The sequence below is a fragment of the Chiroxiphia lanceolata genome, chromosome 18, assembly GCF_009829145.1.
Source record: "Chiroxiphia lanceolata isolate bChiLan1 chromosome 18, bChiLan1.pri, whole genome shotgun sequence".
NCBI lineage: Eukaryota > Metazoa > Chordata > Aves > Passeriformes > Pipridae > Chiroxiphia > Chiroxiphia lanceolata.
In genome coordinates this window covers 10,864,803-10,880,209 of record NC_045654.1, presented here as the reverse complement: position 1 = coordinate 10,880,209, position 15,407 = coordinate 10,864,803, and the positions used below count along the sequence as shown (strand labels likewise).

General features: G+C 40.7%; 1 long non-coding RNA gene across 1 annotated transcript in view; it reads left to right on the top strand.

The window, feature by feature from the left end:
• The first annotated feature begins 304 nt into the window (after positions 1-304).
• LOC116795842 overlaps positions 305-15,407 on the top strand; it is a 247,218-nt gene continuing 232,115 nt past the window's right edge. The window contains exons 1-2 of the long non-coding RNA XR_004360174.1: positions 305-404; positions 11,796-11,898. This is a non-coding gene — a long non-coding RNA (uncharacterized LOC116795842). The remainder of the gene's footprint in view (positions 405-11,795; positions 11,899-15,407) is intronic.

Here is a 15,407-nt window from a genome sequence, read left to right as displayed (position 1 = left end):
TGCTGCAAGCAATGTAGCTGTTCCTCCTGAGAGAAACTAATCTGGATTTATGTAAATTATACCGTGTGGAAGTTTAGATTTGAGAACGTGCATAAAAAAGAAAACCATCATTTTTTGCATTAACACCTGGGCCCACGGTCTTTATGTCTTTGAATTAGTGAACAAACAATATTTTGCTATCAAGTCAGCGCGGTTTGGAACTTTTTAATCAGCCTCTTAGCAGAACTCCTTCGGTAACTAAGCCCCAGCTGAAGGTATTGAAGTAATCCTGGTGGTTACCCAGGAACTGTTACCCGGCTACGCGAGGGCAAACTGCCAAATTGCTGCTTAGGAAACGAAGTACCCCGGGCTCGACACCGCTGTAAGGACGTAACCTTGAGAAGGGACAGCATTCAATAACCCTGGTGAGGCTTTCTCATAGTAATGGGCAGAAGTGGGCTATGAATCTCTAAGCAGATCTTGTATGAATGAGGAACTGTTCCCCAGGAAGGGCTGGTGATAGCCCAGCGCTGATGGCCGGGTGTGGAGTGTTGGGCACATGCACTTTGTTTGTCCGAGATACTTAACGTTTGTCGTGGGGATTTTTCTATCACATTCACTGCATATTTTAAAGTGACTAAGACGTAGGTGAAGATAAAAGGTTATTGTGAACATCTCCCCAAATGCTGGGTGATGGCATGGAAGGATCAGTGAATACAACAAGGGTGTGAGTATTCAGTGTTGTTTCACAAATACCTTCAACTAGAAAGAGGCAAATAGTGCTATTGGAAGAGGAAAAAAAAAATATATCTCTGGAGAATTGTTTATCTGTCTACAGAGATGAACTGTGGCACTTGGAAGAACTCAGTGTGTTAAACCCCCTCACTTTGTGCTGCCAGAATACCTTACAGGGGAGCGACAGAGTTCTTTCCAGTTTAGCACTGACAGCAGCACGCACTAATCTGCAGCCTTATGGTGCCGAAGTGCGATAATGCCCCGACAATACCAGATGAAATCTGCAGCTGCTCTCTCCATGTCCTCTTTCTGAGAATCCAGCACAGTCTGTTGATACCATCCAGCACTTGGGTGGAGACTTGCCAACACAGCACATGGCTCGAGTGAAAGAAAAGAGCACTGAAGGGCATCAAAATGCAGAAAATTACTTTTTAGATTTCTTATGTTATTATTGCCTACTTTTAGAGAATCCAGAGTATGACTATTATAATTATACAGGCAATCTGAGATCAGATAAAATAATCATCAGGGATTTAATCATTGTTGGATGATTTTTTTAAGAGGTGTTGTTGAATATACTGAATAATGCCTTTATAGAGGTAGCTGTTTTCCTTGGTACAAGACTTTCCTTCTGTAGATGACTCTCTCTCACTAGAAGTTTTTTGTGAGTGGCAATGACTCTGACTTAATGAATCTCTTTTCCAAGTGGGTTCTTCTCTATCATGGAATTGTTTTAGCATTGTTATTATAAGCTTCCACAGAGATAACATTTTTAATAGCCTGTTCTATTCTGGCTCCATAGCCCGTGCCTCAATTCTATTAGAAAATGCTCTGCAGAGTCACCAGGGTATAAGAATCTGATTAGAAAACTTGGGGCACTGTCTTTTTAGAAAGGATCTTTGTGTTATCCACAGCAGAGGAAAATGAACTATCCAGTGAAGGTATAATACACAAAACTAATTCAAAATCTCAATGACTACTTACTTATTCAAGCAGCTACCCCTAGAGAGAAGAGTTGAGCAAAGTGGTTGTAGGTAGTCTCATGATAATATCTTTACATTCCTGCAATGCCTTTCTTGCCAAGGTATTTTACAAGTAGATACAACCTAAGGGTTGTAGAATTAAAAATTATTTTAGCCTAAATAACCCTACTTTCAGTGGGATAACCAGGATTTCATTTTTCCTTCCGATTGTTACTTTCAGACTTTACCATGGACTTGACATTGTTTATCCTACAGTCACATTTCTGATTGACTAATGACTTTGGCTATAAAGAGACACAAATTGGATTAACTCAATTCTTTACTCTGGGAAATAATGCCCATTGTCTCAGTTTCTGACCTCCTGTGCTCATTTCTGAGATAGATGAAATAAAAGATTTACAATTCTGTATGGTGATCACACCATCTACATTCTTATGAGGATCTAATTATAGTTGAATTACCATTGATTTACTAAAAAAAGCCCCAATCTATTGCAATATTGTACTGTCCAAAAAGCATTAAAAAGTTGAGCCCTGTATTACAACACTTCTAAGTGCTGGCATGTTGGCCTTCATCACTACATGCCCAAGCTGCTGAGTGAGTCAGTGACTGAATAATACCTTGTTTAATAATCTTTTGTCAACTGCAGTATCTCATCTGGAGGGTTATCATAATAAAGACAGTAATTGTTTCTTCAAAGTAGCCGTTAGAGAATTGTGTAACCACTACCATTCTAATTAGAGCATTCAAGATTAATTTCAAGAATAGTGTTCCTTGAGAGTTCAGTCACAGGAGATGCTCATTTAGAAAGAAATAAAGTTGTTGTCCATGGATATGTAAAGGCTGGTCCCCAGTAGGTGGGATACTACACACACTTAATAAAGCACAATATTATAGCCAGTAGAGATGAATGAAGTACTGAACTCACTTTTCCAAGGTCATTGCCTGGGAACTGAAGAATTATTTCCCTAGTGTTGTCTAATGTCCAGTTCACTGAGATCTGCTGCATTTCAGATGTGCATCCTTTGAGGAAAGCACTTCTTTATATCCTGAGAGCACGAGGGCTGCAGATGTACCTCTGGGAAATAGCCAAGCATGAGAGTGGGTGACAGGCAACTTTTCCAGGTGTACCTGGGACAGACTGATCAAGAACCTGCTTAACTTAAGACTGATTTGCACAGGCAGTTGCACAGTTTCCTGATTTTTCTCATGCAGCCCGAGTTTGATTGAAGGAAAAAAGATGTAAATCAGCCTCCTTTTGAAAGCAAAGCAAACCCTAAACTCATTGGATGTGGACAACTGTGAGATCACTGGGAAAGAAATAAATGGCATCGTTTGTTCACTGTGAGAGTTGGGACAGAGCAGTGGAAATGACAGGATGGGACTGTTTTATTTGCTGCTGATTTCTGTGTGCTAACTTCATCTGCAACACTTACCAGAACGATAAAACCACTGAGGGACACCAGATGGTGCTGCTGTAGATGCTCTTGCTGCTTTGGATGCCCTGCTGATGTGGCAGTTTGCTTTTGGAGGAATGCTCCTGGTCAGCTGTGATGCATTCAGTTTTGGGAGCTGGATACACAGCCAGCAGTATCTGCACTAATCAGGGACAGAACTCCTCTTAACTGGAGTGATGGCCTAGGAGCCCAATTTAAATTCCTGACTTCAGATTCCAAGGAATTTAAGGGAAGCTGGGATCTATGTTTGGATCTGAAGTTTCCACTGAAAGAGACTTTCCTCCTTAGCCAGAATCACCTGGCTCTGACCCGCTTGGTGGGATTCAGAACAATGTAATACGTCCAGAAACCAAAGTGAATTCCAAAAGCTGCAGAACTGGTTGCCTTCTACTAGTTGAGCAAGTAGTCTAAATGCTTTTATTGTTTTAGGATTGTGAAGATATTTTATAAACCATCCTTTTAAAGTGAACAGACCAAGCATTTGAGCCCTCTGTGGCTGCTCACAAGAACTGGTGTGTTTTTGTCCCACTGCACATCACTGGCATACAATAAATACCATCCTCTGAGAGACAAGTATTTTTATATCAGCAGTTGCACAGGCTAAATACACAGGGATCCTCTTCAGGGTGCTGGCAAATGGTGCTTTCTCATGCATGGAGATGTTTATATTGCTATTCACCATCCAGCCCACTGAAAACATTCCTATTCTTCTTGATAGCTCTTGATTTTCATTTTAAATGCAGAAGACATGCACATTAGTGCTACATTAATTTTTTTACATGTGCTGTACTGATGTGCTGTCAGGTCCCTTTGCTTGAATATTAATCCCTTTTTTTTGATGTGTGAAATTTTACATTTCAATCAAAGGGGCTTATTTTTCATTGCCAAACTCCTCTATGACCAAACGTCTCACAGTGTTCTTTTTGTATTTTATATAAACTTCTGCTCTACCTTTTTACTTACTTTTTCCCCCACGCTCTTGCAAGCAGCTACAGTTCTAGTACATTCAGTGAGACAACTGATCAGCTGAGGAGGACACTGGCAAAAGTGTCACATTGTACCTCTCTAGAACTGTTATCTGGGGGTGAGTGAGCCATTTCAGCTGACTTACTGTCAATAGGAAAGGAAGAATATCCATACCATAAATTTATATTTCAGCTTCTTCCTATCTAGAAATGGAAATATCCTCTCTGTGGAAACTCTTTTTTTTTTTTTTTTAAACCATGAAATGAGCCACAGATCAGAAAAAAAAAAAGAAACTAAAATTTCAGTAGTACTGAAAACCAACACAATCACAGCGTTATGTAACTCCTTTCCACTGCCTGATCTCACAGGATAGCAGGAAATAGGAAATATAGTTGAAGATGATTCATCACATGCCCGAAACAGATGTTCCTCAATTTGAAACGTATCATCTCAGCCAGGCAAATAGAACTGTGGTGGATGTCAGATGCAGTTACATTTGCCTGACAGATACACCACGCTTTGGAATAACATTACTGCTAATGATAGCCTACTGCTGATGGGGAGTTCTTTGTTTTGCTGTTGATGTAGAGCAGTCAGGTCTGCTTGGTGCATCCATTAGCAATAAAGCTTTGTGTGTGTGTGTGTGGTATTGCTAAATTGAATTATAATGCAAAACACAGGCGCCATCCTCCCTTCATTTTTCAAGCGTTGCCTGTGCAGCCTCAAAACCAACACTTAATAGAGCAAGTTACTCTCCTCCATAGAGTTAAACCACCTGATTTATTTCCCTTTAGGATAACAACTTCCTGTGGTTGACCTTTGAGCAGAGCTGAAGTTACATCCCCGTGCAACAGGCTGGCCTTTGTGTGTGGCTGCATCCCCATCTGATGCCTGGTGCCAATTCTAATTGTACTGGGGCCAGCAGCCCCTGCCGTCTCTCAGAGCTTTAAAGATTTCTTGGGGAGGATATGAAATGATAAAATGCCAATCTCCTCGTGCTCCTTAACAAAATGCCGGGGTGGCTTTGCATTTTTCCTCAGCAGGGTTCGGTCGCTGCTCTAAAATAAAAAGCCTTTTTCCTTCAGGTGAGGTCCCCATTTGCATAGCAAACAACAGAGAGGATGTAAAAGCCTGGCTGCTGGACAGCTGCAGAGATGCTGGGATTCACCAGGACAGCTGGCCAAGCCCAGAGGGAGTTTAAACTCAAGACCAAAGATTTATACCGACAAAATGCTTAACAGGGGTTTTATGAAGATAAAAGACAGGAAGTACACAGCTTATCCTTCTTCCTTGCTTGATGGGCAAAGCTTGGTCAACACCTTTTTTTTTTCCTCCTGTTTGCTGCTAAATTCTCAGAGCCACTTGTGTGAAAGCACTGTAAGTAGATACAGTTTTCAACTCCTTATCAACTGGGAGTTATAGACAAAAAGCACTATTTACCAATTTGGTCATAGCTCTCCGTGTTAATGAATTTTGTAGGAGTACACATAGCTATAGTTAGAGAAGTGGCAAATTAGGAACTTTTGGCTTTATTTAGGATTATTTACCTTTCAAGGCATTATTAAGAGGTTTGGGGTTTGGTTTGTTTTGTAGTCTCTCTCTCTAGGAAGAGTTGCATATCCTCCTGGGAGATGCCTTTAAAGAATTTCTCCTGTTTGCTGTGGGAGGTAAAAGAGTGGGAAAGCAATTAAAAAAAAGAAAATATTTATTCCATTTTTTAAGAACTTCCATAGTTAAACATCAAATGTTGAACATTGTCATAAATCAGTCATTCACCATTGAAGAAAACACATATTCATACTGGCTAAAAGACTGACTTTTACTGTGGGTGAGCAGTATGTGGAATAGAAAGGTGACTGACAGCCAGAGAAAATTAAAAAGACACATGTATTGCCAAAGTACTTTCTTTAGCAGCAGATAAATGCATTAAGAGTGGCCTAAAGGCATGGGTTGGCTTGTTTTGATTAGACAGAGCAATTTGCTCTCTTACATGGGGCTCTAATCACTTGTAGCTGCAAATAGACTGGTTTGCTGAATATACTGATGGCAACCACCACAGTGAATGTTGAGGGACTGGCAGCTCCAAATCGACTCCTGGAAGTAGAGGAGTTGCCACTTGTAAGCTGCAGCTTCTCTGAGTGCACATTCCAGCACGGAATGAATGAGTTGGAGCAGGACAGAGGGACTTGTGCTTCTCCTGGGGTGTACCTGTACCTTCAGTTCCTCAGAACATCTGAACTGACAATGACTCAGTGCTCCCGTGGACTTAAAAGCCTCGTGAAACACTTCAAATGGGGTCAAAACGAAGCTGGGGGTGGGGGGAGGAGGAGGAGAAAAATAAGTCCTGCTTTGTTTTCCTAACTGTGAAAGGAACTTCAGCACATCAAGGAGTAAAATTTGGAAATGGCTGCTTGACAGTTTAACATAAACAATCCCAGTGATGAAAGCACAAAATGGGGATAATTATCTGTTCAAATAAATCTGATTGATGCTAATGAGCATTTGAACAATCCATTAAGGATCCAGGTTTTTTTCTGTCCAACTTTCTTTGGTAAGCAAAAATGACACATCCAAAACTTTTATTAAGTATACCAATTCCCTCTGTATCTTCCCATCTTTTACCTTTTCCAAGAAGGCTCTACACCTCCAGCAGAAAGGCCACTGAACTTATTATTCCCACGTAACAGCTTGATGCAGTGACAGCTGCTGGAGCTAAAAATCAGCTCAGAAATGACCCAGTGCTTCACTCTGGTGCTGCAGTTTGCAGATGTAAGAGTGAGGAGAGACTGCAGAACCCTTCTGGGGAGGTCTTGTGCTCCTGAATGGAACAGTCCTCTGTGACTGTGCAGTAATTTGAGCAGCTTGGAGGGACCTCACAATCCATGGATCTCTGTCTCTTCCTTCAGCCAGTCCTGCTCTACTCTGTTTTTCACTAACTTGCCCTCTTACATGTGGTCAGTGAATTCTTCCTCAGAAAATGTCCAAAGACACAAGAGTAAAAGCTGGATTTGCCCTAAAATCCAAAAAGTGTTGACCAGTTCAACCACTGACTCTGAAACACGAGGGCAAGTGCTGAGAAGAAAATATTTTTTCATGGGACTGTATTCCAAATATCTGTTATTGAAGTACTGCAACCAAAAAAAAACCAGAATTCCTAGGATGTCAATCAAATTTAAATGGTGTTTATCTACATATTACAAATATCAGGCTATTTCATTCAGTTTGTCCATCTTCTGATAAATTGGCTTTGAAATCTTCCTTTGACCAGGGGGAATGTCTGGCATATCATATGAAATGTAGCTCATTTCACTTCTCTGTGCCATCAGTAAAAGGGCCAAAATATTTTGTTTCCTTGTTAAAGGACAGCTATAGGATCTGACTCAAGTTTTTGGAAGACATGCAAGGCATCTTATGATCATTTTCCTTCACTATATTGGATCAATAATATAGATATTCCTCTTAGGAAAAGAGGCTTCTTAGGAAAATCTCAGATTTATCACATACAGATAATATTTGTATCTATAGGTTGTTAGATAATGTTTTGAGGGCCATATCCCATTGCTCCTACTGGTCTTGGGCAATATCTATATTTAGGATGTTACTTCCTCGTATTTGACTGTCCTTCAGAGAACCTTTATGTTTAATTTTTTTGTTCTAAGGTGCCTAATATTCTCAAAAATTCTTAGAAAAGAATGCCTCCAGCATGCCTGTCTCTTTCTGAATACTAATGAATTTTCTGACAGGTGTTCTTCACATTAAATAATAATTTTAGTCATTGATAAGCACTATTTATTTGTAGAAGCAAAAAAAATTCTGTACAGAAAATTATTCAATTAACTCATGTGTCCACTTCAGCCTGTTGGTCTGCAGTGAACAAACAAGGATGTTTTATTTGAATGGATGTTTGTAACTCCTGCCAGTGTAAATCCATTTATCTTCCAGTACTTGGCCATACACTTGAGCAGCCACGTATATTTAGACTGCATGAAGCTTTTTTTTTTTTTTAAAAAAAAAGGTGCCCTTTCTGGGAGCAACACAATTCAGCACTTCCCTGGATAGTGTGTGACATCTTCTAAGTGAATTCAGATGAGATTATGGCAGCAAAACCCCCAAAATCCCCCAAGGGCCTTGGGTTCAGTCCCCCAAGTCACACTGGACTGGAGTGACATCCTCACTCTCGGGATACAGTTGGAAGAATTCATGTGTATTTATTTAGAGGTACAGAGATGTTTTTTCTCTCCATTTTGGAAGTTCTCAGAGGACATGAACACACAGTTCCTGCAGAGGGGGGAACTTCACTGGGGACAGCTTTGCTTTTGTTACCTTAATATATCCAAAGGGATATATTAAGAACCTTGAAAGTATATCCAGCTTCATCCAATTCCCAAAGAGAGAAAGTTAAAAGCTCTTATAGCTCAGCAGATGAGACTTTTGCCTCTGTCTGGTTAAGCCAGGACAAGGCTCCAGTGGTCTAATGTATTTAGAATTGGATATAGATTTTCGAGAATTGGATATAGATTTTTAAAAGCAGCCCAGAAGATTTAATTCTTGCCATCTAGTTGCTCTTAAGGAGCTATTTATTACAAAAGAAAGATGAAAGATTTTTAATTGGACTCTGAATTAATTTCAAAATACATTCTTTTTCCTTAGATGAGAAACAATTGTGTGTGTGCTGGTTTCACACTTACATTCCAGAAAACTGGCTTTTGTGGAGACTCAGACATTGAAAGTGCCCATGCTGTAATGATTTTTGGTTACACAGAAACCTCACTTGCTATAACAAATAATGAAAGTATATAATGGAAAAATATTTTAAAGCCATTTCTTTAAAAAGCCAGCCAAAGCTTAATAACAACTTAAAAATCTTTTAAGGTAGGTTTTTGAGATCTGGAAGTGCTTGATGTAAACACTTTTTCTCAATATCTTGCCCTGGAGATCCAATTTGCTATTATTAAACATACTGAGATATTCTTGTTAGAAGTAGGACTAAAAATAACCTTTCAGCACGCTGTTGCACTAGTATTTTTAGGTCTAAGTATTTATTCCTCCTACCAATCACTGCTTTGTGTTAATTAATTTTTGGTGACAACTTCATTTTATCTTTTTGTGGCTTTGTTCCAAAGAAATTTTATTTTGACAGACTTTGGGTGTTCTGCTCTCAATCATTACAGTATGGAAAAAAGAAAAGGGTCTGCTGTAAAAAGAGCAATACATTTGTTGATCAGCTGTTCCTCATTTGTCAGCAAAAAAAAAACAAAACAAAATCCAAAGAACTGAGGCCAATGCTTTATTAGGAAGGTAGACAAGCTCCAAGCACAGTCAGTGGTTTTTATTGTCATTTTATGGCAGAATAAATGACCAGGTGAGAGTCGATGTGATCATGCCATTGTAAATCCCAGTTTTATTTGGACTGGGTTTGCATGGTTAAAAGCTAATAATAACATTAACTTGATCATGGGCTTATTTAATGAATACACACGAGCCTAATAATTTCTCAGAAAGCCCATTTGAAAGGGAAAATTGTGGGGTTTTTTGTAGGACCCTGGGCATTAACACACCAAACCAACTGTGAGTCCATCCAGTCTGATTTCCAGACTGCTGGTGTGAGCAAGTGAAATGCTCGACTCACAGCAGGGCAGATCCAACCCTGTTGTTTGAAAAGAGATAAACTACAGGTGTTCCTGGATCCTCATTCCAGCAGCAGAGGATCTAATGCAACATCTGTCCTTAGTTCTGCACAGACATGACCAAGAAGAGCTCCAGAGTAATCAGGTGCTGTAGTAAGAGGTGTTGTGGTAACGAATGGCAGGTGGGGAAAGGTGTGGAAGGATATTTGGTATTATAGCCTGAATAAAACCTCCTCCCATTCACAGTCATCGATCAGCCCAGTCCTGAAATGTGTTGCCATCTTACACTTGCTGATTTAATCTCAAATTTTATTTGTATTTATGTTTTAGTGCTCTCACACATCTGTCATTTGCAGTTGCCAGTGTTCAAGCATTGGGGAATATAATTATGAGAAAACTGAATGAATAATCAATACTTTATAATATTGCATTGTAGTACAGTGAGGACCCAGTAAATGGCCAGACTCGCACTGTGGATGAGTAAGAATTGCTCAAATATAGTAAAAAGCTTGTCCTTATTCTGAAAGGTTTCATGTTGAGGTAGAATTTCAGCATGATAAGAAAAACTGGTCTCTTAATCCATGTAAACAAGGCCAATTCCTGGAACACTGGTGCTACTCCCTGGGGCAGTCACTGCTTTGTTTGTGATATTCTTGGTGCTACTGGGCTGCATGGAGGAAAGGCAGCTCCAGATGGGATTTACTGTTGTTTTTCCCTTCCCTTGGGCTGCATTTGGGGTGTCCATCTCATGTGCCCCAAAGTGAATCCCGTTGGATCCCCGGTGCTTGGGAAGTGTGTTTCGGGCAGAACGTTTCCCGTGAGCACTGGAGGCAGTGGGAAGGCACAGGGAAGGCAGGACAAGTGGCCATCCTGAGGGTGCTGGGGGATGGTGAGTCCTTTCCTGGTGCCCGTGGAACTCATAGAAAGCTTTTCAAAAAAAAAAAAGGAGAGCATTACAACAGCAACTCATGATGCAGTCAAAGGCTGGGGAAAATCTGGGGAGTATTTGCTCCGAAGTGTTGACAGCTCAGTATTTAATAAAGGACGAGCCTGGAAGGTGTCACAGTCTTCCTCCTCCCATCCCTGGCATGTGGGAGGCTGGAGCACTGAAGGATTTGGTGGCCTGTTTTCTGTGTTCCATCTAATGACTGGAAAGAAGAACCCTTTTTTGCTATTGCCTTTGTCAAGCTCTCAGGGGGTCTAACACAGCTGCTGACAGGGACTGCTCACTAGAATGTCTCAGGTGCAGGGGTGAAGTTATCTCTCACACTTAGGGTTGTAGAGCCACCCTTAAGTCCCCTTCTCCCAAGCCCCAGAAGGTATAACCCTCAGTTTTGGGCAGATGGCTCTTGGGAAATTGCCATTTCTTCTACTTCTCTCAGTCAGAGGACGTTGAGGAGAGTATACATGAGGGACAGAGAAGCACTGGTAATATGTGTGGTTTTACTCTAGGGCTTGTACTGAGTGAATAAGTCTTCTTCTTCATTCTTTTTTTCTTTTTTCTTTAAATATTCCTCTCTGCAGGGAGCTTTATCCCCTAGTCCAACAGTCTGGGAACAAGAGAAAGAATTTAATAGCTCCTGGCTTCTAATCTAAGGGCACACAGTGAACTGCATTGTGTCCTCGAGCAAATTATTTAAACTCTTAACATCAAATTCACCTCTATTCATGCTCTCTGCAACCTCAATGTCATCATATTGAGAACATAATTTGTTCTAAATTCCCTAAGATGTGATCCCAAGATCAGTGTTTGTCTTTCTCATAAGTATTTTGCAAGGAAAGGTTCCTTTTCTGGTTTTGCTAGAAGTCTGTATTTCTAAGTATTACAAGCAGGAAAGGACTACAGACTGTATCCATCCCAAGGCTTTGGGCTTCAGTGTTTTTGGTGGGACCATGAATGAAAATACAGCCATAACTACAGACTTAAAGGGAGAGAGATTCCCTATATCCTGTATATCCCATATAGAAAGGAAAAGGCCTGCCAACCCCAACACAGGCATTTTGTTCTCCATTAATTTCTTGCTCTCATGAGTTTCTTCATTTTCCAGGCTTCAGATGCCTTCTTGAATGTCTCATTCTCCTGAACAAGGGCAGTGGTGACAGATCTCATCTCTGGTGGCGAGAGAGGAAGCAAGGAGAGATCTCCTTCTGGTGAGTTATAAAGCTGCTTTCTCTCCTTTGTTTTTAAGCATTTAATTCTTAATCTGCCCCTGTGGTTGAGAGGGACACTTTTCCTCTGTTACAAGTCCTACCACTCTGTCAGAATGTCACAGCTCAGCAGCCTCATGGCATCGTGCAGGGGAACGAGCAGATCCTGCTACAGCACCTGCAGGGCTCCCTGTGGTGCCCATGTTTTCAGGTGCTGCCATCTTTAAGCTTCTGGTTCAGGTGCCAGTTGTGATGAACTTACAGACCAAGGATAGTGGGCACAGACCACTTCCCTCTAACACTTGTCCCTACAAGACCATACGATCCTTAAAAAAATACAAATCGTGCTTCCAAGCAGAATTACGTTCCTCTAAGACCTGGGATGTAAGTGATTTGGGCCTCAAAAGATGTCAGAAACACATTTTTGTTTTATAAATGAATGTTCATGGGTAAGTCAGGGCTAGTGCTTCAGACTTGGAGAAGCAGCAGTTTCCAGAACGTGGTTGCTGGGCTGGAGTGCCCCGTGCAAGGACACTGTGCAGTAAGACTTTGCACAATATTGTGTCTATCCAGGCTTGATTGTTTAAAAAAGAGTCAAGATCAGTCATCCTGAACCACAGCAAACAGAGATTCTCCTTAGGATTGTGTTTAAAGCAGTGAGATAAAAACAGTGGAGTGTTTGAATAGCGGCTTGTTGTGCTGATGGCTTTTGCTAAGTTGTATTTCTTTGGAATAAATTGACAGCAACTTGAGAAATTCTACTGGGACTCCACTTGCATTTCTGAAGTATCACCTAAGCAGCAGCTCAGGCTTTCTTTATTTTATGCTTTTCCCAGAAGAAAAATGGTAGTATCTGCAGCCTGGTTTGGTTTCTTTTTTTTTGGTGAAGTATCATTTTTTCTCCTTCTTTCATTGCATGCAGTTATTTAAGTCTGCAACTCTATGTTTCTTTTGTAGAGGAATTTAGGACTAACACTTGCTCCTGCTCTTGGGATATTATGAGTTTTCCCAGCTGAAATATTTTAACATTGTCACAAAATTGGGGGTTTTTAGTAGTATATTCGCTTGCAGGCCAAGTAGCTTAAAAAATGGATAATACCAGAGCCTCCAACTGCTCAAGAGGAATTTTTTTCCCCTATCCTAGTTCTAGTAGATAATATTTTTGACCTTTGTTATCCCCTGTATTTATTTTCCCTTTTTCTAGTTCCTTGATAGAAGATTTAATCATTTTTTCCCTCTGAACATCCATGAAAGAATACCACTACGGATTCTCCAGGTTTTTTTCAAAACTTTTGATTGTAACCTACTTCCAAATTCCGAATTTCTTTGCAATATCTAACCTTTTGATATGGTGTCTTGTTGTACTTTAAAATCTTCTCCTGGTACAAATGGGAACACTGCTCCTGACGGGGGCTCTTGGCTTTGTTTGGGAATATTTGTGCCTCAGCTGCAGTGGCCTGGGTCCATTGCATCCTGCCATTTGTTCTAGCTGGAATTGTTTGGTGCACTAGATTCCTTTGGAGCAGCACACAGTGTGAGTTGAGTGGCCACAGAGCTGGCAGAGGGATCAGCCCTGACAGCCCCCTCAATGCTGCAGATCCTGGAGCAGGGACTGGGGTTTGCTGTGCCTTGTCACACACACACTGACCTCAATACACCTCAAAACTGTGTATTTTGCTTCCAAAGAAACTCTCCAAGCTCTCTCCAAAAGGATCTTCTTCAATGTACATGGAAGCTTGAAAGGAGAGGGGTGAGTTCATATAGGAGACCAGCATATCCCTAATTATTCCAGGGATGGAAGTCAAACAGTGCCTGAGCTGTAGGAAAGCAGAGTAAAGTTAACAGAGGGATCACTGCACCCTCTGCTCAGCACACACCAGTTGTTTGTGCCAAGGCAAGACTGAGTGACTAAAGACCAAAATGTTGTCTGGTTACTGATTCAAAAATTAGGATTGATCCATAGTACAAGTGTTACAGCTGGGACTGGTCAATAATCTCAGGATGGAACTTTTTCAGTGTAAATTCACGTTGCCTCTGATTGACACAGTTTATTCATTCATGCTGAGCTTGTCAAATTGCCTCAGCTAAAAGATTCATCAAGACAAATAATTTTCATTTTGAAAGTTTTGATAAGAACCAGATTTATATATGTGTTCATGTTTTTAAACAACGTTTTTTACTATTTTGTCCAGATGAATCTGAATATTTTAAAACTGGTTAAAGCCCTTGCCAGGACATTTTTTAATGGGAAGAGTGGTGGATTTTTGCAGTGTATCTGTTCAGGCAGGGAAGTATGAAACCAAACCAAACCAAGTTATTCACACAACTTGGCTTACTGAGTTGTAAAAACATGTAGGTGGAATTGCTCCACTGCTGGAAGAACCTGAGGGTTGGAAATACCTCTATAGATCTTTCCCAGAATTCCCCAATACTATTGTGTGTAACTTAGGATGTCTAAGAGAAAGCTCTGTTTTGAGATACTTGCAGTCTAAATGGACAAGGTAAATGGTGAAATGGAGACACTGAGAGGAAAATGTGATTTATGGACAATAGGAGAGGAATGAAAGGGCAAGGAGCAAGCAGAAAATCTCATTCAGTTGAATCACATAACATGCTGTAGATGTTGCTGAAATGTGCTGTAGAGGAGGAGGTGCAGCCCTTTATTTCCCCTCTCTGTCACCTGTGAAAAACTGTATGGTTGGGAATGGTACTCCTGGCTCCTTAGAACAGGTTAAAAATGTGGAAAGGTTGTAAGAAAATAAGTGGAAAGGGAAGTAAAAGACTTTCTCCTTTGGAAGATGTTGAACAACTGAGGACTAAAACTGAAATTTTCTTTGAAGTTCTTTTTATGATGGGAACAAGGTGTAAATCCAAGCTGACCCCCATGTACTTGCTGTACCTTGCTTCTTTTTTTTTTTTTTCTCAGCCTTTTACACCCTAAATATTAAGAACCTGGGAGGTCAGTTGCTTCCAGGTGCTTCTGCAGTAACAGTGAATTCAACCTCAGGTGAGAGCAACCACACTGCCTCTATCAGGACAAAAAATTAATGAAATCACCATCTGAGATATTCAGTTACCTGTGAAGGAGAATTGTGTGTGAGTGTAATCAAAAAATGGCAGAAGTGCTGCTTTGTTGTTCATTTGGAGGTTTTTCTTTGTTCCTGCTGTCACAGCCTGCAGGGAAAATCTTCTTTAGTTTCCAAGTATCAAGTGAGAGAGCTGAGGGTCCAATAATCCTCCTCAGCTAAGTGAACATGCACTAGAACCTCTCTTAAAGAGAGATTTCACTCCTATTTTGGATGTGGATTGGAGGGAAGATGCTGTAAGGGGTTATAACCCCATGGAGTATCTCTAGCTTTTAATATGATTGCAGAACCACTTGTCCCTCCCTCAAATAAATCAGATCCATGTCTCCTACTGCCCTTTGCAGTGGAGGACAAGGAGTCCAAGGCACTGCTCGAGCTCCCATGGCTGGAAGCACATCCTGAGTTTCTGGCTCTCCTTGCAGGATC